General features: G+C 34.9%; 1 long non-coding RNA gene across 1 annotated transcript in view; it reads right to left on the minus strand.

Moving 5' to 3' along the window:
* Positions 1-330: 330 nt before the first annotated feature.
* LOC129939378 (uncharacterized) overlaps positions 331-27,025 on the minus strand; it is a 242,308-nt gene continuing 215,613 nt past the window's right edge. Inside the window, exon 3 of the long non-coding RNA XR_008780539.1 lies at positions 331-354. This is a non-coding gene — a long non-coding RNA (uncharacterized LOC129939378). The remainder of the gene's footprint in view (positions 355-27,025) is intronic.

A 27,025-nucleotide genomic window follows, 5' to 3' on the forward strand; every position in this document is an offset into this window, starting at 1 on the left:
TGGTACATTTGGCTAATGCTAGGATACTAATCGCTTTATGTAAACTATTGCCAATGCAATACGCTATAAGGAATAACATCACAACATGTCAGGTCTCAAACAATCTTGATAGTCAGTGTCATAACCGTCTAATAGGAAAGCAAACCCCGCTGCTAGGTGTGCTTTCCTATTGCTGAAGCTGTATAGACGATGAAGATTAGCAAACAGTTCTTCACCTTCTCACCCTAGCTCAAAAATGCAATACCTAGGACATTTCTTCTATAAAGATCTAAAAGATCTTAATCATATTAACATGATCAGATCGTCACGTTTCGTAAGGGACTCAAACTTGTTTCATTGAGCTTAGAAGGAAGCCTCAAGATTCATGTGGTATCCAATGGGCCATTAAACTGGCTTAAGTGTGTCCTACTCCATCACTGACGGCCACTTTAACCTAACCTAACCTAACCTGTAGTGTTGATGAAACCCAGGTTCGTCAATTCCCGGTTGATCTCTAAAACTATGTAGGTTTTTCACGAACAACATTACGCAGTATGTATATACAAACTTAGGCCCTATACTTTTTAAAGCTTATTTAACAGAAGAACTCAAGCTCCAATAATACGGAATTTCATCGAAAAATCGTCTTCATTGATGAGGCCCCCTTTCACCTTAGAGGCGGCATGAATGACTATTGAAATCCTCTCCATCCTTATACATTGTCACTGTTTGGTGTCTTTTTGGGCTATCGTTGCAGTGCGTGGTACAAAAATTACGCTACCGATTTCTGACGATGCTCCTGGTCGACGGTAATTCTCAAGAAGACGGAGGCGCTGCGCAACGTGCTACGCAAATGTCTGGCTTTATTATTTCTAAAGATGATAACATTTGAACATCGAGAACTTGTGATTAAACAACTTGAGAATTTTTTCTTTGAAATCAACTCCCAATGATCAATCTCAAGGACTTGAAGGTACAATTCGTGAAGTTATCAAAAACGTACATACACTTGCAAATATGTGATTTGGTCAGAAAGAGGTAATTATTGAATGAATACCATTTTCAAAAACAAAATAAATTAATACAATAAATCGTTATGAGCATACAAATTATACAAAACGTTATGTAAATATTATAAAATTTGCATTGCATCGCAATTAAATCAAACATTTGAATTTTGTTTGCAGACAATATTTATTAATAGAAAAAGACTATTTCGCATTTCCACTAACAAATATTTTTTAGGTTGACAGTACGTTACGGATTTTCACATGACAGTTGGATATTAGGATTAACATATTTTGAGGCGTGCTGTCATTGGATTAAATACCAAACTTGCCACTATTATATGAAACATATTAACTCCCACACTCAAACCATGGTACCTAACCTACACCTACGCTAACATGTGTATGGTGTACGTACCTTTGTTCTATTTCTATAATGAAGAGTTTCCTTCCCCAATTTCAAATGATAAATGTCCTTCATAGTTTCGGAAACGTAAATTTCTTTGGGGAATTTCAATTAAACCTGCACGCTATTTTGTGAAATGATTGCGCATACTAATTACTTGGATATTTAATTTTGCTTTTAAGGAGATGAGGACATTAGGAAATCAAATTATTTTGTGTTGTTAAGGTACTTGGAAGTTGTGGGAATTATAATATATAACATCACAAGGAAGACCAGACGTAAATCACATCCTTTAAACATGCAACAAATGAGCAAGTGATGGACTAAACTGATGATGATTATGATGGTTCACAAAGGTTGCAAGGTCTAGAGATATTTATAAGGTTATGGTCTTAATCTCCAAAATCAATGCTATTAAATCTTTCTTCAAAATTCGGATTTTATGGAAAGAAACCGTTGCACACTTTTAATATAACAATCTTCATCATATAATTCTGGGAATCGTTAACATTTATTTCAGCATTCTTATTTTACCAAAAATTTATTCTGACTGACCTTGAACCTTAATGAAACTTTCAAAACGATATCATGAGGGAAGATATCGTCCTTGAACAAAGCTGACCAGACCACCCGCATTTTCATATTATTGTCTTGTTCTTTTAGAAAAATAGAACTGCGAACATGATCATTGTTATATTGTTTCTTATAAATCAATCAAAATTAGAATCCTCATGATTTTTAGTGCTTTGTTAACAGCTCCAACAAAAAAGCCATGCATCAATTATTATTAGCAATCGAGGAACCAAGTTATAACAAAACAAAACTAAATTTTTGAAACAAAAGTTTTCGCGAAAAAGACTCCAAAAGTTACCTTTGAATTTGAAATGTTTATTAAACTCTCCTTAACACGCACCACTGATTAGGCAGACGTTATTATCCAAGGGTTTAATCCAACAAGTTTTACAAATCACTAACTAAAGAATCGAAATTGTTATAAAAGTCAAATAAGGTGTAGGAGTCTATATACAGATGGTGGAATGGTTCGTTCGTTGAATTTCCTTACAGAAGTCATCGATAAACTTTTCAAGTTCACTTCAATCTTCAAATGGGTTTAACTTTACATTTGAAAAATTTTCCTCGCTAAACTTTAAATGGCTCATTGAATTCGAATCAAGATTCCTAATTTGTGTTTGAAGTTTATGAAAGGAATCTTCAAATTCAAACTGGAAATGCATATAATTTTTCAAGTGCTCACTTATGCCAGAGCCATCCAGATGATAATTTGCATTTTACCTAAGTTATGTAAGTTACGTTCTTATTGTAAAATTTGTATGAAAAGTAATTTGCGTGAGACATATTTTTGGGGACTTAATGGGCAAGCCAAATAAAAGTTTCTTTTTGAAATTGCAACAAAATGAGCAAAATTAAATGTAAACCTTGTATCGGGTTTTTTCAATTAGAGCGCTACAATTTTTTTTTTTTTTTAAATAAAACGAGAACGATTTTGGATATCAGTGAAATTCTTTATTCTCGTGAAAGTACGTTCCATTCCATGGAACTTTGCAGAAGTCCAGACGCTGAACACAATTTTCGAGGGTTTTCAAGAATAAATCGCCGATACTGCTGCAATTTCACGTTCGATATAGACTTAAAGTAGCCTCACAGGAAATAATCTAACGGCGTCAAATCGCACGACCGACCATTTCGTGAGATTACACGTTCTCCAAACTTCGTTCCAATAAATTGATTGTGACATTCGCTGTGTGGCTTGTGGTGCCACCACATGTCCTTTAGGTCCATATCTTCCAATTGGGGCCAAAAATATTCGGTTATCATTGAACGGTAGCAGTCCGCATTCGAAGTTACGTACCGGTCTTGATCATCACGGAAGAAGTACGGTCCAATAACGCCGACGGCACATAAGCCACACAAAACCTTATTTTATCCGCGATACCATGATGACTCATGCAGTGCGTGTGAATTGCTGCCTGACCAATGCCGTATATTTTATTTATTGACGAAACCATTCAGCCAGAAATGAGCTTTATCGCTGAAGATGATTTTTCGATGAAAATCCGAATTATTTTCGAATTGTTGCTCAGCCCATTTCACGAAAATATGACGCTTCTGGTCAAGCGGCTTCAGTTTTTGCGTTCATTTAATCTTGAAAGGATCTTTTCTCCAAATTCGATACAACGATGACGTCATAGAGATGTCCAACAATTGAGAAGGTGTGAGTGACCCATTTGGGCTTTCTGCAACTGAAGCCTATGCGGCAGCAATATTCTCGACACTACGGGCACTTCTTTGTCTCAATGGCACGGGAACATTTTGTACTGTGCCTGTGAATTCAAATTGTTCCACTAGACCCACTAGACGCTTACTTGTTGGTCTGCTAGGACGATTGTAACGACCGCTCTTAACGTTGAGTCTACTGGCTCCAAATTTCGATAGTAAATTTTAATTATTTCAACCCATTGTTGGTTTGTATACCTTTCCAGCATAAAATTGCAAACTTTACTGAAGAGAAATGTCAAAAGAACGGCAAGAAATATGGCATCGTTTGCTGTCCCTATCGGTCTACTTTTGTAGAGTCCTCGTTAAAAAACACTGTATTTGGAAGAGAACTAGCATTTTAATTTATTATAAAACACAAAACCGGCTTTAGCTCGCTTAGCAGTAGAGTCAAGTTTGTTAAGCCTAGCTTTCCCCAAAAAGTTGTTCTTAATGTAACTTTCGAAAAAAAATTGTTTAATGATGTGCGCATTGGGTCCCCGATTTTGCTGGTTTGCTGTTTTTTTTTTTTGAAAATCAGATAAGTTAGGGTAATCATCGGGATGCAAAGACTCTTCTTCCGGAAAGACGATTTTCGCACAAAATCGATCTCGAATTCAAGCTACTCTTAGGACAAAACTTCGAAGCGATTAAAAAGCATTTGTTAGCAGCTTTCAATTGCAACTTTCTTGCTAATGATCTGGTCTTTGTAAAGAATTATACTCAAGCTATAAGTGTTTGGAATAAAAGATAACGAGTTGATATTCGTCAATTGAGAATTACATACTTAACTTCAGCTATAAAGGCACTTATAAGCTCCATTTTGAAACATTCTCTTTTAAGTACAAAAATTGATACAATTTGAATCCCTGTTTTAAAAACAAAAAAAAAACGATACCTTTGTGTTACATGAACTCAGGATCAAAGTAACCTCTAAACACGTTAAGCTTAAACTGCCTTTATTCTACGTAATGTAACAAAACTTTTATAAATATCTTTGTGGCGTTTAGAGGTTTTGTAATACAGCTTCCATTCAGACAATATATTTATTTAAAAGCCACATGATTCTCTTGAAAAGCTCTAATTATAGAAATACTGGAGGCTTACATTGAAATAATTAGAGATAAATGCAACACGTAGACCTTTTCATTCATATAAATGTATATAGACCAGTGTTTTTCTTGGTCGGTGTATGATTCTTTGTCCTTTATTCAAAATAAAAACCAAAACAAAACACGTGCTTGAAAGAAAAAAAGGACTTTTTAAAATTAGAGGATTCATTGAGTTGAGAGAAGAGAAGAGGAAAGACAACGAAATCCGTATCCACAAGTCTACTTTTTTTAAAAGAATTGTAACACAAAAAAAACCAGGTGTTTTTTATATTGTTTTTTTCAAGGCATCCCTGCAGAGGAAAGGCGTGGTGTAGGGGTTATGTATGCATTTCTTAAAACAAAAACAAAACTTTCAAATAACACTTTATCATCTCAAAATGTCATCTGTCTGAGCCTAAAATAGGTTTAAATTAATTTTTAAAAATAGAACTTCTCATCTTAAAACGATGTTTCTTTTCTTGTTTTAAATTAATAAAGAATGTGGATGAAACATAAGTACAACATAAACATTATGATTAAATTAAAATGCATGATTCAATGTTCACATTTAATGTGACTACAATGAATGTAAATACAAATACGAATACGCCCCAGTGAACCATAAAATTTTGTACGTTTTTTTTGTTGTATAAAATAAAATACTTTTATTTCAGCTTTATCAATAAGTGTTTTGATATAACAAAATTAATAAATAAAGTCTTGACATCAGAAATTTACTTATGAACATTAGAACAGTACCGTTCGATTTCGTGAAAATTAAACATACCTTCATTTTTCAAATGGTGGGCCAACAGTGTTCAAGTCTTTTAATTAAATACTTTGTATTATAATACATAAACTAAATGGTGCAATAGTAGTTGAGAATCAGGGCCTACGACTTACAACTCAACCATTCTTGTGTGTGAGTAATGTTGTGAGGGATAGAGGGGGGAGGGACCTACATTAGATGGCACTCTCTGGGTTTAAACACAAGATCTGTGGCATGCCAGTATAACGTACGAAGCATCACGCCACAGGTAATTGAATTATATTTTATTGGGAACTATTAATTTGTCTTATCTGTGATTTGATCTCAACATATACAGACTAATCATAATTACTTTCAATGTTTTCTTCCTTTTGAGGGAAAAATAAAACGTGACGTAAAATTCAGCCCCCTTAAGCCTGATGGCTTCTTTTGGTTTTGGTTCTCAAAAGTCAACAAATTTTACCAACTTTCAAAAATATATCATTTTTAAAAAAGGGTTTTTTTACCAGAAGTTTGTCAGTTTTTCCTACCGTTTAAAGAAACACCCTTTCATGTAAAATATTTGTATAATGTTAATTTTCAACACATTTGAAATTGAATTGAGTTGACGTTATTTAAGAGGTTTTCTTAATACTTAGGATTTATTTCAAAAATAGATCTCATTTAGAATAGACCAATATTTGAGGAGTTTTCACTTTTGAAACCACCTAAGCTGAATGTTATGAACTACCTATTCAGCTTAAAATATTGAAAATAGTTGAAAAATTTGACAAATGTTAGTGATGGGAAGAATCTAAAACGCGTGTGCCGTTCAAGAACAACAGAATGTATTGCTATTGCAGCCCGTAGGGGTTTTCGATTCCTCATCGATTTTTGGAATAAGACATTGTTGAATAGACTTTTCATACTTAACTTGTCATTGTTTTGTGGTTTAGTACGTTCTTTCCCATACCAAACTAGTTTATTTTTGGACAAAATTTCAACTAACGGTTTTATTATAAATAAAAAACATAAAAAAAAACATATTTACCACCTCAAATATTTTACGAACAACAACTGCTTTTATATGGAAAACATATTTGTGTAATGAATAATTGAATAACGTTTTTGACATCTGTTAAAATTTTGAGAAAAACCGAATTGACAGTTTTTTATATCAAAAACAGAAACCTAAAAAAATGATTACTCAAAGTTGGTACAAAATTTAGTTCGAGTAAAATATCTTTTCAAAAATCTGAGATTATGGCTTCCAACTTTTTTTTCTTATAAGAAATATTGTTTTCACGATTCTGTAATATTTTGTGAAAAATTAAATTGACAATTTTCTTACAAAAATAAAAACCTACAAAAAAAATTAATAAAAGTTGGTAAAAATTAATTTTCGACTCAAATAACTTTTCCAAACTTTGACACATTGGCCTTAAATAAACTTAATTTTTTAAAAATTATTGTTGTCAACAATCAGTAACATTTTGAGAAAAATCAAATTAATAGTTTTCTTACAAAAAATTGAAAACCTGCAAAAAAATAACAAAAATTGGTAGAAAACCCAAAAAAGTATTACTTAAAGTTCGTAAAAATCGGTTCTTTTCAAAAATTTGAGATATAGGCCTAAAATTAATTTTATTTTATAAAAAATATTATTTTTAACATTCGATAAAATTTTGAGAAAAATCGAATTAACAGTTATTGTATAAAAAATAAAAACCTAAAAAAAACGTTACTAAAAGTTGGTAAAAAAACTAGTACTCACATTTTGTAAAAATTGATGTTCGTTCTCGATATCTCCTGAAAATATAAAATATTGACTTCAAATTAATTTTATTCATCCAATTTGTGTTTGTTTATATAAGAAATAAAAACTTAAAACTAACTAAGAAATGCTTCAAAAATTGGTAACAATTGGTTAACGACTAAGGTGACAACTTTATTTAATAAATTATTTTACGACTGAGTAAAAAGTAATCCAAGATTCCAACAGTTTTCCAAATATGCCATAACTACAAGTAAGCAGACTAATACTATTGCTATGAGTCTGCTTACTTGTAGATTTCCTTAATTTGTTAAGATCTTAAAAGTTCTTCTATTCAAAAGACAATCAATTTTGAGAGAAATAAAATACACGACGGTGGCGCTAGAACTTGGTAATGTCTTCCAAAAAGTGTGTTTAAAAATATTTCCTACATTTAAAGAATTTAAAATGTTCCTTCAAAATAGGTTTTTGTCAAAAATTTAAATGCCATTGTAATTCTCAAAAAAAAAAAATCTGAAGCCACATTAAAAACAAAAAATTTAAAGAAAGTTTTAAATGAATCTATCGGTTCATTTTCAATTTTCGTATTTTCGATTTTTAACCAAAAAAATTGTGTGCTTTTATTTTTCGTCAATCAATACAATGACAGTTCGAATATTGTAATGCATGTAATATATTTTGTATGCAGAATATAAACAATTTCCTAGAAATAAAACGACTGACGTAAAGAATTTGTTTTAATTAATATTTTCAGCTTTTTTGTTGTTATCAACTTCCCATAGGAAGTTATTGTAATGGGTCCGATTTGTCAAATTGAAAATTTTGACATTTCTCGACGTTTCAAGGTCCCTAAAGACGAAATAAAAGATTTTTGGAAAGATGTCTGTGCGTGCGTTTGTACGTCCTTAGGTCCGTACGTTCGCGACGTTTTTTTTGTCGTCCATAGCTCAAGAACCAGAAGAGATATCGACTTCAAATAAATTTTGTTATACAGATAATAAGGCAGAAAGATGCAGAAAGGGCTCTCAAGAAAATTGCGTGAGTGGTTTTTTTACCATAGAAGTTTAAAAAAAGGTGAACATTTTGGCTAACCCAAATATCTCATGAACCAATGACGCTAGAGTCTTCAATTAAATTTTATATTATATATTGTAACGTAATACAAAACAAGCAGATTTTTGGAAAAATCTAACTAACTGTTTTTTATAAATCAAAAAACTGAAAGAAAATTGTCACCTCGAAAATTTTACGACCAAAATATCATTTCATCTCCAAAACAATTGTAGGCAACGAAAAATAATGTTTTTGACATCTGATAAAATTTTGAGAAAAATCTAATCAACAGTTTTTTTTATAAAATATAAAAACCTAAAAAAAAACATCAAAGTTGGGAAAAATTGAATTCCGACTAAAATATCTTTTCAAAAACTTAAGACGTAGGCTTTAAACTTATTTTATCTTATAAGAAACATTCAGTAAAATTTTGAAAAAAATAAAAACTTAAAAAAAATAATAAAAATTAATAACATTTGGTAAAAATTGATTTTCGACTCAAATAACTTTTTAAAAATAAAAAAATATGGCTTCGAAGTAATCTTAACTCACGATAAATATTGTCTTTAACATTCTAAAAAAAATGAGAAACATCAAATTGACAGTTTTTTAAACAAGAAATAAAAATTGAACAATAAAAACAATATTAAAATTTCGTAAAAATTTATTTCCCATTCAAATAGCTTTTCAAAAATTAAAAATATTGTCTTTAAACTATTTCTATTTCACAGAAAATATCGTTTTTTCCTTAAAAATAAAATCTAAAAGAAATAGTACTCAAATTTGGTAAAAATTGATGTGCGGTTCTTGACATCTCTCAAATTAATATCATCCATCTAATTTGTAAAAATCTAAGAAATGTTTCTAAAATTGGTAACACAATTTTTCGACTAGAAATCTATTCAACAAAACTAGATTTTCAAACTAAATTACTTCTTTATATTGTTGGTAATTTAAATTTTTTAAGAATAATTCAACTAACAACTTTTTAAACCCAACACGAAAAACTAGAAGCTTTTAAGCAAGACAAAAAGACATACGGGATGGGAAGTTATCAGTGTGGGTCGCATCCCAGCCTCATTTTTTTGTAATTGTTTTCAATATTTTGTTTAACCTTTTGTTGGTTTAATAAGAGCCTCAATTCTTCGTGGGATACTGTCAATACATGATTTGACTGTTTGCTCCATTTGCGGGTGGTGATTTGACACTTGAATTACTCATTCAACAAGTGATCGCAAGTAAAAATCACTCCAATGTTCACTATTTTTATTACAACTTCTTCTTAGGTCCTCAGACCTTTTAAGTCTGTTGGGAACTCCTTAAGGGGCCTCTTCTACGCCTACGCGCCATTGTGAACGGTTTACGGAGATGTATTTCAGCTCCCTCCAACTTTTGTCTTGTGACACTGGTTCCGCCTCGACTGTCCTGCGCCATGTGCTTCTCAGTCGTCCAGCTCTTCTTCCTTCTTGTGTAAGCGGATTTTACTGAATTGCACATACGTCTTTGTATTATAGATTTTATAGGTTCCTGACCTTTCCTTATATGAAGGACCTCATTTGATATGCGGTTGGCCTAAGTAACCTTCCAAGTGCTGCAACCATAAAGAAGCACATATTTGACATTTTTGCGAAACTGTTGTAGCTTTGTTCTTAAGCTTATAGGGTTATTCCTTCAAATTTTTAACAACATACCGAACTATTCATATGTTACAAAAACGTAAGATGAGTTAAAGGCTAGTTTCAGGAATTTTAAGGCAACTTAATATCAAATTGACGATCTCTTATTCAAGGTTTCTTCTATAGAACATGAATTTTTTTGCTCTTTTTCTAAGAAACAAATTTTATCAAAATAATTTAAAGCATTAATTAGGTTTTGGTTATTGGGCTGAATTTACGATTCACATTTATATATAGTATTATACAATAATTTAATATATAATGGGGTCATATCCATCGAGTGCCTAGTACCTCAACTGGAGATTGGGTTCCAACCCCAGTGGAAAGTTGTTGGGGGCAGCAAACGAGAGAGGGGTGGGGAGGTTTTTCCACTAAGGCACCTCTCCTTATACAGGCGGCAGCGGACGAATTCTCGAGATGGAATCAACGGTGGCGTCTACAGTTCCAGTAAGGTTGAACTACTTAGTGAACACCTTATAGGGCTTCTTCGACATATTCGGAGCCCAGGCCTGTAAGGAGCGGTTTATCCGGCTCCACTTCCTTGGAGTTATACTAAGGATCTGGCCCTCCAGGTTGGGGGTTGTGCCGTCGGGGTGACTTCCTGGCCACGTAAAAACATCATAGTTTCGAAGCACCAACAAGCCTCGGATACGGACGGAGAATATGGAAAGATCACTTCTCCAAATTTTATAACGGCGATGACGAACCGAATTCCGCTGCAAGGGAGATAGAAACACTCAACCTCGGCGACGCAGATCAACAATTCCGCCTTCCCGACCTTGATGAAGTGAAGATAGCTATATCTTAACTGAAGTCAAACAAAGCTGCTGGAGCTGACGGCATCGCTGCCGAACTATTCAAAGCAGCAGGCGATGACTTGGTACGGAGCATGCACTAACTCATCTGCAAAATATGATCGGAATTAAGCATGCCCGATGCAAAAGAAAGGAGACCCTCTAAACTGCGCCAACTACAGAGGCATCAGTCTCCTTAACATTGTGTATAAGATCCTCTCTGCCGTATTATGTGAACGTCTGAAGCCATTCGTCAACCACCTGATAGGTCCTTATCAGTGTGGCTTTAGACCAGGAAAGTCCACTATCGACCAAATATTCACACTACGGCAGATCTTGGAAAAAACCCAGGAGCTTCAAATCGATACCCACCATCTCTTTATCGATTTTAAAGCCGCGTATGACAGAATCTATAGGGAAGAGCTCTACCGAGCAATGTCTAGTTTTGGCATCCCTGTCAAACCTATCCGTTTGTGCAGAATGACAGTGGAGAAAGCACGCTACTCTATCAAGGTCGGAAAAGATCTTACCAATTTTTTTGATGTCAAAAAAGGTTTTAGACAAGGCGATGCACTGTCATGCAACTTCTTTAACATCGTTCTGGAAAGAATTGTGCCAAACTCAACCATCAACACTAGAGGCACAATCTTCCAAAGGTCCATCCAATTACTCGGATATGCAGATGATATTGACATAATTGGAAGATCAAAGCGTGATGTCAGTGGAGCGTTTTTGAGCATTGCGACGGAAGCGAAGAAGATGGGTTTAGTGGTCAATGAGGGCAAGACCAAGTATATGCTGTCATCAAAAAAGGATATTGAACAACGACGTCTGGGACAAAACGTCACTATGGACAGCTATAACTTTGAGGTAGTTAAGGACTTTGTCTACCTAGGCACCGCTATTAATGCAGACAACGACACCAGCGCTGAAATCAAACGAAGAATAACTCTTGCAAATCGCTGCTTCTTTGGACTTAGAAGGCAATTGAGAAGTAAAGTCCTCTCTCGAGCATCTAAACTCACAATCTTTAAGAAACTCATCTTCTCGGTTCTCATTTATGGCGCTGAGGAGTAGGCCCTGTCAAAGAAAGATGAGAGCGTCTTAGAATGTTTCGAGAGAAAAATTCTTCGTGTGATTTTTGGTCCCGTACGCATAGATGGAGAATGGAGGAGAAGATATAACGACGAACTGTACGGTCTGTAGAGCGACACTGACCTAGTTATCAGAATTAAAGCTCAACGGCTTAGATGGATGGGTCATGTAGAGTGAATGGATGTCAATACTGCAGCCTGGAAGGTCTCCGAATCCAATTCCGAGGGACGGCGCAGTAGAGGAAGACCGCGACTCAGGTGGCGCACCCAGGTGGGAGAGGACCTCAACTAACTTGGCGTTCGAAACTGGAGACAGCTAGCTAGGGACCGAGCTGGCTGGAGACGCTTGTTGGTTGAGGCCCAGGTCCGCCCCGGACTGTAGCGCCACCTTTAGTAAGTAAGTAAGTAATGGGGTCATATCCATTACCGCAATACGATTAGTTTTGCGGATCCGCCATTGAAAGGGTCCTTAAAGCGCTTCAAAATGATCCGAATTTTCACTTTCACATTGAAGATGACGTCAATTAGTAGAACTATTGCCCTGGGGTTCGGAAAAAAATAAGAATGATGGTAGCTTTTTCATGCTAGCGGCTCAAAATTCCGTATGATACTGTACGATACTGTATGATCATAATACTGTATGATTAATATTTTGTCTTTCAAAATACTTTACATTTTAAATTCTGTGTCTTAAAAGGCTGTGTTGTCAAAATACTGTATCTTATAATACTGGAAGTATTACATTTTCAAAACGATTTTTATTTTTTAACCTTATTTACAGAATTTTGAAATACATAATTTTGATCATTCAGTATATGTATATACAGTATTTGAAGAAGAGTCTTTTGAGATAAAGCATTTTAAATACAGTATATTGATCCATACAGTATTTCGACCTCAACCCCCTTTTTATCCTGTGATGGTGTGATTGGATTTCACTTATACGAAAATAAGGTTGGTGAAACTAATTTGCACAATCTAGTTATGGTTTTTTACTTTTCTAGGCCAGAATTCGAACATTTTTACTGTCAACAAGCAACGATAGAATCTAAATTTCGCAAAATAAACGTTTTTTTTACGAATTAATGATTACAACATCCCCAAGATCAACCCTTTAATACTCTTTTCTTTGCGTTCAATGTACAAGAATCTATTCAAGATCTTAAAAATGTAATTCACTTAGTTATAGAAGACATGTAGACGCATATGTCCAAAATGGAAATCGAAAATTTCAGAAAAAGAACTTATTTCTGCAAACTCAACCTTGGCGGCCATTTATTTGATATTATTTTTCATTTTTAATTTATATGAAGATGAAAATAAACATCAATCAATTTACTTAGAAACACAATGTTTTTTGTAACCAATGTGAAACCTTTTATTGGAAAATCCAGTATTACGTAAAATTTGAGCGACCATTGAAATAAAGAAAAATAATAACATACACATTAAAACTTCTTGAAATTCTTAATTAATTGAGTCAAGTAGAAAATTGTCAAATTAAGTCCAAAAATCTTCCGAACCAAGTGTAGGACATTAAAAAACTTAGAATTGTCAAAAGCTTATTCAGTTCCACTTATGATTAGACGGGGAAAAAACTCCGTCCAACTTTTTTCGCATTTTAACATTTTCTGTACATTCCAAATGGAAAACTCCTACACAAACACAATACCTATAAATTTTCCAATACAAGTGCCACCCTTTCACTCATAACACAACCTCTCTTTAGCCACAAGGAAATTAGCATCCTGCCTCCTTGTAATTTTCTTCTTTTGGTTTCCCTTTTAAAAATAGAAAGCACATGTCATTCATTTTCCATGAATGAAAATTTCAGCCAAGTTAGCAAAAAAAAAAGAAAGACGAAAAAGGCGGGTCATTTAAATTCAGAGCTTTTTTTTCATTTTTCTGTAGACCAACGACGAACGGCCATTCCATACGTCAATGGTATTATTTTTGTTGCTCTACAATCCTTAATAATAAATAATTAAAATAAGCATTGTTTTCGATTTTTTTTAAATTCAACTTCGGAGATACATAAAATGTCCACATCACAGTTTTCAGTTTAAAAAAGTTTTCCGCTGTTTATAATTCCGAACTTAGAGCTCCGAGGCGAGGACAAGAACGCTTTCCACTCAACAGTGTTCAAGTATTTTTCCTTTAAGGTTGTAGGTAGTTAATGTAAGCCACATGCAAAGAGAATATTATACCGAATTTCCTCCCAAGCCACTCACCCCTTCATAATTCTACAGACTGAATAAAAGGAACAAAAAGGACGAACACCTACCTATGTACATATATCTCTTCTATTGTCATTGTAGTAGTCGGTCGTTTAATGACGACAGTTTAAATATAAGGCGCCATAGTTTCTATGGTTCCACTTTCTCCTTCTCATTCGATGCTATTTTTCCCAATGACTAGGATACCGTTACATGTGTCATTTGATTGCATGTTGATATTTGTGAGCTGTGCGGTGTGGTGCGGTTTGCGATTGTGTGGCCGGGCCGGATACAGTATTATTTTTAAGAATGGATTTTTTTTTTGTCTTTTGTTCCATTCTCGTTTTAGGTTAAAATAATATTCGTCTTAAATAAATTTCCATTAAATTAACAATATCACGAAGGGAAACACAAACACGAACCCATAATAACGCTGTTTTCTTGTCAATTGTATGGAATTCAAATAGAAACATAAGCAAAAACAAAGTCTATGGACTTATGGTATATAAAAAGCTATGAGTCTTCTTCGAAAGAGAATGAGAGGAGACTTTTTAGAATGCTACAGGCGTCTTTTTGCTGATTCGCATAACATGTGAACTTGATGAGCGGGGGAGTTAAAAGCATCGACAATTTATTTTTGTATGCGAAATATGACAGAATGAAAACACACCCAAGAAAAATGAGGTCTTTGATACTATGACACTTTAAGGGTGCATTGAGTCTTCTAAAAATTATTAAAATTTGGTCTATGATTTCTTTGATTCAAGAAGGTTTTATTAAATTGATGAAACCCACACAAATAGAATAACTTGGATTGAAGATATCAAATTTTTCTCCTGGAATAAATATAGAGCAACTTATTAATATTAAGTGATAACCTTTACGAAACTTTCGGTATAACATGAGCTCTATAGGAATCAGGGTAACATGAATTTTGAGAATGAAATGAAATAATCCTTGTAACAAAAATACTGGAATGAGACCTTATAACTGCTAACTTTGCATTGGTGCTTTGATGTTTTTTTTCGTAATAAACCAAATTACCAGAGCTTCTTAAAGTAATTCACATTAAGTTGATACAAATTAATAACATGTTCAACAAAACTCACCTCACCTTTATCATGTTTATGAGTATAGGATCGCACCTGGAAACATCTTTGAAGACAAACACATTACAACACGGACTAACTCAATATATGTGGACTTCTGAAAAATTTGGAAAAACAAAAAACAACACCAATTGAGGCTTGAAGAGCAGAAATCGGTTTTTGGTCAATTGGGACAAAAAAAGGCAGGTAACCTGGTACTCCACGCAGTTTCCCTCGAAATTGTATCAATTATATCCTTTTTAAGCAAAATATTGATATATATCTCCAGCTACGGATATTCTCATCTGGAAAAGGCACTCGACCATAAATACTCTTCACCTCCACCTTGCTAAAGGCATTTACTGCCCATCGACCTCAGTTTGTTCGATTATAAAAAGGAAAACACACCTGACCCACAATTTATTTTGTTTCACCAAGATCTAGTCAAAATTATCAAGCCTTTAAAACCGATGTGTCCTATAAGGAACTTTCAGATTCAAACGAATATACATATATCCCTTTGAAAAGGCATACTCTCAAGCGCAGCTAAAAGATTTCTAGCTGAAATGGTAGCAATAATAAGAGCACTCTCCTAGGCTTGATCCAACACAGTTAAGACGTTGATCCTTACAGACAACCTAAACAGTTGAACGGGAACTAAACTGCCAACAACAACTGTCCTGTTTTTAACTATATGCGAAGTGCTAGCCTGTGTTTCAAGTTATGTTGTCATAAAAGGTAACGAAACAGCAGATGTAGCAGGTAAGGAAGCGATTCGCTTTTCATTAGTCAAAGATTTAACTAACATTCCAATTCTATTGGGAAAAATCTTCAACAATATCGAATACGATGAACTTACTGCCTCATGGTTAAGTCAAAATAATTTCCTACGGAAGCATCACCCTTGCCACCTCAGAATTCCCTACGACAAGGCTTTTTCGAACTATAGCAGGAAAAACTAAAACTATAAACCTCCCGAAGAATGCGAAAACTGTTATCAAATCACACGATTCCTTTCTAAGCGATGTAAGTTTTTTAAGCTTAAGTCTAGATCCACCAACGAAATTTACCTCAAAGTACCATAGACAAATTTGTATGGAAGTTAGCCATAAAATTAACTAAACGAAAGCTTATTATCAATCAATTCACCGACAAAGTTGCACTAGCCTTATTTTTGAATGAACAAGGTCCATTCCCAAGCCAAAAGCCGCACCAAACAGTTACACTTTGACTATTGAAGCTCTTAAACAATCATTGATAGATTTTCCTACCATCAACTGCTACAAATTCACAAGTACATAAGCCTCGAACCGAAAGCTACTAATGCTGAACATATATGGAAGGACTACTTCTGCAGACTGTATAACGGCGACGAAAAACCGTATTCCGCTATTACGCAGGATGACCTATTCAACATAGACGACGAAAGGTAAAAATCCCATCTTTCCGACTTAGGCAAATTAAAGATTGCCATATTTAAAATGAAGTCTAATAAAGCCGATGGAACAGATGGCTTGAATGCAAGAATTATCTGTAAGATATGGTCGGTAGAAAACATGCCCGATGAATGAAACTTCAGTATAGTTTTACCGATTTTGAAAAAAGGTAGACCCTCTTAGCTAACATCACTTACAAGATCTTCTCAGCCATAATATTTGAAGGACTACAGCCCACCACCAACAATCTGATAGGTCCTTATCACTGTGGTTTTAGATCGGGAAAGTCCACAGTCGATCAAATATTCACATTACGGCATTCATCGATTTAAAGGCCGCATATCAGAGGAACTATAGAGTCGAGCTGTATATAGCCATGTCTTATTTTGGCATTTTTGTCAAACTAGTCTGTTTGTATAGGATGACCATGGAGAATTCACGCTGCTCCATAAAGGTTGGAAAAAACTTACAGAACCTTTCGATGTCACAATAAGTTTTAGACAATGTGATGCGCTATCATGCGATTTTTTACTTGCGACATATAGGAACTATATGGCAAGTTTTGCATTCGTGCAAAATTTCGAACTCGAGATTTTAATCAAACATGATATTACGATGGTAGAGAAGTCGAAAAAAGTGGGTCCCGCGATTCCGTCCGGTCGGTTTTGTCTGTCTGTCCACGCTCCTACAGCCTAAACCATTGGGTCGATTGAGTTCAAACTTGGAAGTTAAGGTTTTGAGCAGATTCGCGTTAGGCGTTTTTTTCATTTTTTTTTTAAGATCAAAACTAACAGTGGCCACCATACAATTTTTTTGGTCAAAAAACGAAAATTCGAATTTTCTCAAAAACAAAAAGATAGATTTTCTTTAAATTTTCTCTAAAATTTTATTTTTTAACTTGGCTTCTTTAAATAAGAAAAACAAATTTTTTTATTGCTCAGGAAAGGTACCGCTCATAGAACCGTTATTTTGTTTTTTAATTTTCTCAGCAATTTATAAACCGATTTCAATAATTTTTTTTCTGAATAAGCTCTTATATTGCTTTAACAATATTTGATTATCAAAAATGCAATTTTTTATTGTTTGGATTTTTAAAAAAATATTGAATTTTATTTTTTCAAAATTCGATATCTCAAAAACGGGTTTACATTTTTTTACGAAATTCAAATGTACAGCGTATACTAACAATCTCTAAACAACTGTGTACCAAAAATATTTTTAGAACAAAATTAAAAAATTTTATATATAAAAAATTAATTTAAAAAAAAAACCGCTCTAACGATTTTCATAAAAAAAATTTGAAAAATAAAATGTTTTTTTATTTATAAAATGGCATTTAAATTTTTGAAGACAAACTTATTTTTAGGGCGAAATTTTGAATCTTAAAATATTTTTTTTTTAAATATTGTGCATGAGCCCGAAATAGCGCATTATTTTAACAAAATTGTAATTACATTCCTAGCTTTTATCTAAATTACTGCATTTGGTACATATTTATGTATTTTTATAACTAAAATTATTGTAAATACCAACAATGGCCGCCCATGCAGCGCAACTTTATCGGATTAACGAATATGATATATTTAATCAACAATCTATTTTAAAGTGTCTATCAAGAAGTATTATCTTGGTAGGTATCTACCTTTATAGGTACATGTGATTTTAAAATATTATTCTTTACGATTAAGGTTGTTTCACACATGATTTACTTGTCTTCGCCTATATAAAATAATAAATACTTAGTACAAGTTAAAGAAATGGGCCAGAAAGAGTATATGTAATTTCTATTAGAATCACTTTTTCAACGTATACCTTCACATTATACCTACTTATAAAGGTATTACGTACAACTTCTACAACTACTGCTTACGTGTCACTTCATAACTAAAATCCAAAACGCTCAAAAGCCTGACCTTAAACAACACATGAATAGCAATTTCTTGTACCTGTACGAATGCTTGTTATTTTTTTAAACTTTAACAAAATAAATAAACTGAACGTAAAAACTCCATGTTTGCGATGAAAGCTTGTAGTAAAGAAGGAATGTAGTATGTACCTTCTAGCTACCAATAACATTCCTTCATTATCATCATAAACATGTCCTTATCTATCTATCTGCATAAAGCTAAGCTCGCCAATGAACTATTCTTTATTCGTTTTAGGCATCTACCTGCTACCTAACTACACAACCAATAGGCGATCACTTTACAATTTAAACATTCGTGGTCTGCCTCTTTCTTATCTTATTTATTTTCCATCCTGGTTCTCCTAATATGAAATTACAATGAAGCTATCTAAAGGAAAAAAGCTTTTAAGGAACAAGTTGAATCTATATGAATCGCATCGTAGCTTTATATATAATAGACACCATTTTTCAAAGATCGTACCCAAGTAAAAGCAGACTTATGAATGTGAAAAAAAAAAACAAATATCGGTAAAAGATCCTAAACAGCTGACGTAAGCATGCAAAAGTTTGGTTCATCCCCTTATTAGATACAATATTAAGCCATTTTGTTTTTTATATAAAGTGCATTGATATAAATAAAACAAAAACAAATTCATCAACCTTCATATGGAAGCTCTTTAAAGCCTAGTACATACTTGTGAACCATCTCGTGAACCCATACAAATTTCAGTTTTTGGTTCACCCGTGAACTTGCTCGTGAAGCTGAGTGGAGAACAAAGTGGAGAGTTTTCGTTCACGGGCAATTCACGAGGCCAAAACAAAGTACATACTCTCTTCGAGCTGTTTCTTTGGACTAGGAAAGAAACTGAGTAGCAGAGCCCTTTCTCGAACTACCGAAGTGATCATCATCACCCCCGTCCTGCTATATGGTGCAGAAGCATGGACTATGACAAAAGCTGATGAAAGCACCTTGGTTCGTTTCGAGAAGAAATTTTTTCGCGTGATCTATGATCCCGTGTGCATAGAAGGGGAGTGGAGGAGAAGATGGAACGATGAGCTGTACCGGCTGTACAGCGATGTAAACCTAGCCAGAAGGGTAAAAGTCCAACGACTAAGATGGTCACGTAGAGCGCATATGAATCAATGCATCGGCGCGGAAAGCCTTCGAATCTGCACCCATAGGACAGCTCAGTATGTAGAAAGTAGAAAGTGACCTCACCAAACTTGGTGCTCGAAACTGGAGACATGTAGCTATAGAGCTATATAGAGTAGTCTTTTGGGTGAGGCTCTATTTAACTGAGGACTGCAGCGTCACCTTAAGTAAGTAAGTAACTGCTACAAATCTGTGTTCAAAATTTAATATTTTCCTTATCACAACGAAAATTCGGATAATTTGAATGCATAAGTAATATTTCATATATTACGGCTGAGAAGATCTTGTAAGCGATGTTAGCTAAGAGGTTCTATTTTTTTCAAAATCGGGAAAACAATACTGAGGTTCCATTCATCGGGCATGTTTTCTTTACTTTGCCTTAGTCGGAAAGATGGGATTTTTACCTTTCGTCGTCTATGTTGAATAGATCATCCTGCGTGATAGCGGAATTCGTTTTCGCCGTTATAAAGTCTGCACAAGTAGTTCTTCCATATGTTCAGTATTTGCAGCCTTCGGTTTGAGGCTTATGTACTTGTAAATTTCGAGCAGTTGGCGCTCGGAAAATCTATTGATGACTGTTTAAAAGCTTCTCAATCGTCTAAATTTAACAGTTTAGTATGGTTTTAGGCTTGTGCTTGGACCTTGCTCTTTCGAAATTAAGGCCGGTGCAACTTTTCCGGTGAATTGACTGATAATAAGCTTTCGTTTAATTAATTTTACGTCCAACTCCCAAACAAATTTGTGTATGGAAATTTCATTGTTCGTGTGATTTGACAACAGTTTTCGCATTCTTCGGGAGGTTCATGGTTATAGTAGTATTGACTTGAAAATAAAGTTTTTCCCTTTATAATTCGAAACAGTGTTATACACTCTGCTTCCGTAAGAAATTTCTTGACTTAACCATGTGGCAGTAAGTTCATCCGTTTCAATATTGTTACAAATTTGTCCCATTAATCTTTGACGAATGAAAAGCGAATCGCAAGTTAAGGTTGTCTGTAAAGATCAATGCCCTTACTGTCCTGGATTGAGCCAAAGAGAGTGCCATTATAATTGCTACCATTGCTACTAGAAAACTATTATCTGCGTTTGGGAGTATGCATTGGCGGATGGTTACATATGTGTTTGAATCTGAAAGTTCCTTATAGGACCCATCAGTGTATAAAGTTCTTAAATGCTTTATGGTTTCGCCTAGTTTTCAGTGAAACAGTAAATGTCTTATCCAAGGAAGAGGTGTAAAGTGACTTTTCTAGATAAAAATATTTTGCTTAAAAAGAATATTGTTTTCGTCCTCTTGTGTTTTTTTTATAAAACCAATTAGCAAAGATATTTTTAATCTTAAGAGTCTGAAATCCTTATTCGAAATAAGGTGTAATGTCGTTTCGTGGTAATCTAGTTGCAAAGATCGACAAGAAATCAAGAAACCTATAGTTTTTCTTCAATACTGCACACACACCCTTTTGATTCTGCAACCAACTATCCTGTCCCAATAGCCCAAATTTGTTTACCTAGTTACATTATTGCTGGCAAAGAATATTTATATGTCTTTTAGTTAGTTTTACGGATTGTGATTGCAAAATTTGTCATATGTCAAAAAATTAGTGTCCATAGTGCAAAAAAACCTTATTATTTAAGAACAACCTAAAAATAAGTTTAGTTTTCTGTTCTCAGAAATTCCGTACAATGATACACACTTTTGGTTCTTGAAATAATTGAAACAAAATAAACTCCTAAAAACTCAAGAGTTGGATCAAAAAATCTGCATTTTATTTACATTTCCACGAATTGTTGCATTAATCAGATTTAAATCAGTTTTAAAGAAAACATATGCAACGCAGTATGTCATTTCAAAATACCCACTACTTAAAAGCAAACAAAAATAGTTTACCCTACAGAAACTCATTGATCCCTATACCTACAATAGGTAACCTCTACATAATATCATCTATATACATACATATATGGATGGAAAGTAACCTGCCACAATCTATCGATTTTTCTATACTCCCATTGAATAAAACCCAAAGTCAACCCATCACCACAAGTGATGATGCTTTCGTATCCTTAAATGAGATTAAAATACCATGACTGGGTTGGTGCTGTGATTGTCTGTGACTAATTTTATCCAAACATTTATAGCATCCCTATATATACACACTCGTATCTTTCGTAATGAATGCTATGATCCGAAAATAGACCCACAAGTATAGAACTCGTCTTTTATTGGTGTCGCTGATGTTGCTGTATATTTGGCGACAATGACAAATTAATTAATCCGGTTCTGGTTTCTATGTATAAAAGCATCCATGTATATGCATAGTAGATTATGTAGCCTTTACATGAATCCAATATAATATATATTTCAATGACTATCCTATCTACCTTTTTAAGCACATGCATACATATACGAACTATAGCCTGAAAGTTTACTATTACTATCCGTTACAGGATTAGAAAAAGGTAGGAGTTGTGAGAACACTCACAGAAAATAAGTTCGTCATTTAAATTCTTCCATCGGAACATGATTAAAGTGTGTTAACTCTTTTAACTTTTTTCTTCCATAATTAAAACTTGTAACTGGTATGGAATAAGGGTTTTGGGTTTCAAATCCCTTTTTTGGAAATATCGTAAAATTTAAGAAAATCTAATTTTTGATAGCTGCTGTCTCAGATTTTTTAAACATCTGTTCAAATTTTCAAATGGATTGTAAGTCCGGTTTTTGCGATCTCTTACAAAAAACAGTCTCAAACATTGTTTAAAAAAATTACAATGGTGTTTTAGGTTTATTTGAAAAAACCGGTTCCAAACATGTTTCTTTTTGTAAACCACAAATTAAAACACGTCTTGAAGAAAAACACATTTTCTTCAATCAATCTGAAAAAAAGTAATTCGACAATTTTTTGAATACTGAATATTTTGACCTAACTTTCTTCAAAATCAACAATGCAGGGATGTGGCCCACACTGATAACTTGTCTATCAAATTGTTTTGGCTAAAAATTTTGTAGCTTTTCGTGTTGGGTTAAAAAAGTTGTCAGTTGAATTATTCTTAAAAGTAAAAAACTGTCCTTTCGTTTTTTTCTCAAAATTTAAACAAATGTTGACAAAAATATTTTTTAAAAGAAAAAAGCAGTTTAAAGCCCATATGTCAAAGTTTTCAAAAAATTATTTAGTCGAAAACCAATGTTTACCAACTTTGAGTTATTTTTTTTAGGTTTTTATTTTTTATACAAAAAACTGTCAATTTGATTTTTCTCAAAATTTTACCAGATGTTAAAAACGTTATTTTTTTGGTGTTGAAATCATTTTTTATTAGTAAAAATAAGGCACCTCTCCTTATCCAGACGACAGCGGACAAATTCTCGAGATGATATCAACGGTGACGTCTACAGTTCCAGTAAGTTTGAACTACTTGGTGAACACCTTAGAAGGCTTCTTCGACATATTCGGAGCCCAGGCCTGTAAGGATCTGGCCCTCTATGTTGGCGATTTTGCCATCGGGGTGACTTCCTGACCACGTAAGAAATACATTAGTTACGAAGCACCAGCAAGCCTCGGATACGGACGAATTTACTGTTGACAGCCCAAGCAAACGAAATAAGGACAAAGAACTTCGGATCTGTACGCGAAATGTTAGGTCCCTTAACAGACGACATGCAGTCGACGAATTAACAGAAGGCCTAAAATGCTGCAAAGCAGATATTACCGCCATACTGCTGCTGCAAAAAAAAACTGCGATGTATGCTACGGCGACTGCTATCGAGAACAAAGACAGCGTATATTTGTGTGTGGTTTTGTAGTTGGAACTAGGCTCAGGCAAAAAGTCTTGAGTTTCAACAGTGTGAGCGAGCGCATCACGACAATCCGGATCTATACTAAATTCGCCAACATAACTAATATGCCCACATGCCCCAACAGAGGAGAAAGGTGAAGACACCAAAGACATATTCTTCGAGCTCTTGGACAAGACATATGAGCAGTGCCCTGGCTATGATATTAAAATTGTCTTAGGAGATTTTAATGCCAAACTAGGAAGAAAAAACATCTTTGGTGGGATAATCGGGTGATACAGCCTGCACGACACCACCTCCGACAACGGATTCAGGCTGGTCGCTGTGGGTCGAGACGTTCTGGTAGCTAGTACGCAGTTCACACATCTTAATATCCCAAAGGGAACATAGAAATCTCCTGGCCAATCAACTGCCAACCAGGTTGACCGCAATGCGATCTATGCACAACACTTCTCCAGTATCCAGGATATCCGAACATTCCGAGAGGCCAACATTGACTCGGACCACTACCTTGTTGTAGCCAAGGTACGTCTACGGATATCCCGATCCAAGCCAAAACAATGAACCGCTATGAGAAGATTCGACGTTAGACGGCTACAATCGCAAGAGACTGTCATGTCCTTTTCGGTTCGAGTCTCTAGTAACCTCTTAAGGAGTCCTATGCTGCCTGCATTAGGCACTGAAAACCAGTGGCAACATTGCCTTGCAGCCATCAGAGGTGCTGCCTCTGAAGTGCTAGGTTTCACACTGCGCCCAAAGCGAAACCCCTGGTTTGATGACGAATGCCGGCAAGCGCACTTACAAAACGGCGCTGCACAGAAGGACTGAAGCTGCTCACGAGCTTTACGAGCAAAAGAGGAGAGAGAAACACTGGTTTCTAAGATGAAAAAAGAGAGCACGAAAAGCGCTCGTTTGAGGAGATAGAGGGATGTCACAACAGGAGTGAGGTTCATTCATTTTACTAAAAAGGTAAAAAGGGTATCAATCACGCACAGAAGCCTGTTAATACGACCAGGGCAACATCGTAGTAGTACCGCAGTCTATGTTGAGAATATGGAAAGACCACTTCCAAAATTCTATAACGGCGATGACAAACCGAATTCCGCTCTAAGGGAGATAGAACCACTCAACCTCGGCGACGCAGATCAACAATTCCGCCTACGCGACCTTGACGAAGTGAAGATAGCTATATCTAAACTAAAGTCAAACAAACCTGCTGGAGCTGACGGCATCACCGCCGAACTATTCAAAGCAGCAGGCGATGACTTGGTAGGGAGCATGCACCAACTCATTTGCAAAATATGGTCGGGAGAAAGCATGTCCGATGAGTGGAATCTGAGCATAGTATTTTTATTGTGTGATTGTCTGAAGCCATTCGTCAACAACCTGATTGGTCCTTATCAGTGTGGCTTCAGACCAGGAAAGTCCACTATCGACCAAATATTCACACTACGTCCGATCTTGAAAAAAACCTATGAACTTCAAATCGATACCCACCATCTCTTTATCGATTTCAAAGCCGCGTATGACAGCATCTATAGGGAAGAGCTCTACCGAGCAATGTCTAGTTTTGGCATCCCTGTCAAACTTATCCGTTTGTGCAGAATGACGATGGAGAATGCACGCTGCTCTATCAAGGTCGGAAAAGATCTTACCGATGCATTTGATGTCAAAAAAAGGTTTTAGACAAGGCGATGCACTGTCATGCGACTTCTTCAACATCGTTCTGGAAAGAATTGTGCAAAACTCAACCGTCAACACTAGAGGCACAATCTTCCAAAGATCCATCCAATTACTCGGATACGCAGATGATATTGACATAATTGGAAGATCAAAGCGTGATGTCAGTGGAGCGTTTCTGAGCATTGCGACGGAAGCGAAAAAGATGGGTTTAGTGGTGAATGAGGGCAAGACCAAGTATATGCTGTCATCAAAAAAGGACACTTAACGACGACGTCTTGGACAAAACGTCACCATGACAGCTATAACTTTGAGGTAGTTAAGGACTTTGTCTACCTAGGCACCGCTTCAGACAACAACACCAGCGCTGAAATCAAACGAAGAATAACTCTGGCAAATCGCTGCTTCTTTGGACTTAGAAGTCAATTGAGAAGTAAAGTCCCCTCTCTATAAGACACTCATCATCCCGGTTCTCATTTATGGCGTTGAGGCCTGTACCCTGTCAAAGAAAGAGGAGAGCGTCTTTGGATGGTTCGAGAGAAAAATTCTTCGGTTCATTTTGGGTCCCGTACGCATAGATAAGGAATGGAGGAGAAAATATAACGACAAACTGTACGGGCTGTACAGCGCCACTGACCTAGGTAGCAGAATTAAAGTCTAACTGCTAAGATGGCTAGGTCATGCAAATGGATATCAACGCTCCAGTCCGGAAGGTCTTCGAATTCAATACCGAGGGACGGCGCAGTAAGATCGTGACTCAGGTGGCGCACTCAGGAGGGTGAATACCTCAACCAACGTGGCGTTCGAAACTGGAGACAGCTAGCTAGGGACCGAGCTGGCTGGAGACGCATGGTTGTTGAGGCCCAGGTTCGCCCCGGATTGTAGAGCCACCTGAAGTAAGTAAGTAAGTAAGTAAACGGAAAATTCAATAAATGTTAAAAAAAATAATTTTTGATACCCTTGGAGTGTTAATGTACTAGGTAAAAAAATGCATTGATATTTTCTCAAAAACAAAAAATGGTTTGCATATTAAATGTGTTCAATACATAATGCACTTTTTCGCTAGGATCAATTTTTTGAAAAATATTCCTATTCCTGATTTGATAAAGCGCACAAAGCTATTTATTTTTTGACTTTTGAATACGTAGTATTGAAAAAACTGTTGTCTTTGAAAGCAAATATATTTAGGGACAACAATTAAGACAAATAAACCATATACAAGTTTCATGTTAACTTTTGAAGTCATTGCACCAAATACTTTGTATGTTACTACTCAGGAAAAACGCTTTAAAAAACGAAACTCAAAAACTGTTTTCTTTTTAAATCCAAACAAATATTTTAATTACTTCAAAACTTCTAAAGATTGAAATACTTAACATAAAACTTTCATGACATTTGAAGCAAATTTAATATTTTTGTTTAAAAAAAAATCAATGGACACTGTCCCAAAACCAAAAAGGTTTGCCTATACATTTTTAAAGGCCTTGTTTTTCAGCAAAACATAAAAGTTTGTTTTCCCCAGTGCATATCAACCAGACGACCAACCGTCCGGGGTTGTAAATTAAGGCAGCACCAAAAACAGAAAAAAAGGTAACAACATTCTCCACTTCGGTTTTCTTTTTCTTTCTCTTTTTTTTTATTACGTATTGTCTCATTATTTTATTCAATTTTAATTTTAATTTTGTTTTTGGATAAATCTTTAATCACCCACACAATTTTTATCGAAAAACAAGAATGAAGCCGTTTTCGCTTAGTAAATTATGGATTCTTTTTATGACTATAGTTTTTATCAGTGACTCCCACTAATTCGAGTATACGAGTATAATGTTGTAATTCTATACTTATTTTATAATAAGGGCAAAA

This window comes from Eupeodes corollae, chromosome 1 (assembly GCF_945859685.1).
Source record: "Eupeodes corollae chromosome 1, idEupCoro1.1, whole genome shotgun sequence".
NCBI classification, from domain to species: Eukaryota; Metazoa; Arthropoda; class Insecta; order Diptera; family Syrphidae; genus Eupeodes; species Eupeodes corollae.